A 1,622-nucleotide genomic window follows, 5' to 3' on the forward strand; every position below is an offset into this window, starting at 1 on the left:
GTTAGAAGAAGTGCAGTCAGAGTGCTCCTTGGAGGCCAAGATGGCCAAACTTCGTCTCTCATACTTTGGACATATTGTCAAGAGGGACCAGTCACTGGAGAAGGATATCATGTTTGGTAAGGTAGAGGGCCAAAGAAGAAGAGGAAGACCCCCAGTGATATGGATTGGCAAAGTGGCAGCATCAATAGGCTCGAGCGTGGCAACAATAGTGAGGTTGGTGAGTCGGTACTGACTTGATGGCACCTAACAACAACAGCAACGTTTTACTTACATGTGATATTAATGATACTGTTCAGTGACTTCTGTAGAATGGGAATACATATGGATCTCTTCCAAATAGTTGGTCAGATAGATGTTTTCCTAGCATTTCTCTACATATTTGAGGGAGTGCATCCAGCGTTGTATCAGTTTGTTGAAAGATTTCTATTTGTGTTCTGTCAATTCCTCCAGTCTTGTTTCTTGCCAATGTCTTCAGTGTAACTTTGACTTCTTTCTTTGAAAATATCGGTTCTTGATCATATACTACCTCTTGAAATGTTTGAACATCGATCAATTCTTTTTGGTATAGTGATCAATTCTGCACATTCCTTCCATCTTCTTTTGATGTTTCCTGAGTCATTCAGTATTTTGCCCAAAGATTCTTTCAATTTTGCAACCTGAAGTTTTTTCCTTCAATTCTTTCATCTTGAGAAATGCTGAGCATGTTCTTCCATTTTAATTTTCTAACTCTAGGTCTTTGCATATTTCATTCTAGTACTTGACTTTGTTTTCTTGAGTTTAATTTTGAATTTTTTTTTTTTTTTTGGTAAGTTTTTATTGTGAACTGAGTGATAGTTTACATGGGAGAACATCAGCTTTACACCATTGTCTCATTGCAATGATTACAATTTCCTCCATGCATCATCATTCAAAAGTATTTGCTTCCATTCCCTGTTTTGTTTTGTTGAGGGGTGGGATGTGCACAGAATATATAATAATTTATTAGGAATATAATCAGAAATATGCAATAATTTAAGCAATCAAGCCTGCTTCCTGGCTGCCAGAACCCAGTCCCTCTCTTTCCATGAGTCCAGAGTCCTCAGCTGCTCCCTTTCTCCGTGTCCTCATCTCTGCCTCCATCTCTGGAGTCGCTGCTTCTCTGGATAGGATCCCGCATTCCACTTGTGCTCTTCTCCCTTGATGTCCCTAGGATACTCTGGATTTAGCTGTTTTTCTTCCTCATTTCTTCTAGACATTTAGCTTCTCTACAGTTTCTCTACAGTTTCTGTACTGTAAGATGAAAGACTCCCCCATTTCTTTACAAAACTTCTACCTTTACAGTTGTGACAGTCACAATTAGTCATGATAACAATTACTCACTATTGAATCATAAAAAGTTTATCCTCATCTTTTTTCACCAGACCCTCCTAGACAAGATGAAAACTATTCAGTAAGGACTCTACCTTAAATGAAACTCTTAAATGAAACTCCCTTTTGAAACCTTGTAAGCCAGTCACTTTGTGCCTTTATTGCCCCCTAATTTTAGGTATTTGAAATAAACAAATCATTTGTCTTGCAGAAATCTATCATTCGTTCTCCAGCATCATTTCTATCACCAAGTCCAAATTTTCCAACTACTGGTC

The sequence above is a fragment of the Chrysochloris asiatica genome, unplaced genomic scaffold, assembly GCF_000296735.1.
Source record: "Chrysochloris asiatica unplaced genomic scaffold, ChrAsi1.0 scaffold00336, whole genome shotgun sequence".
Classification (NCBI taxonomy): Eukaryota; Metazoa; Chordata; class Mammalia; order Afrosoricida; family Chrysochloridae; genus Chrysochloris; species Chrysochloris asiatica.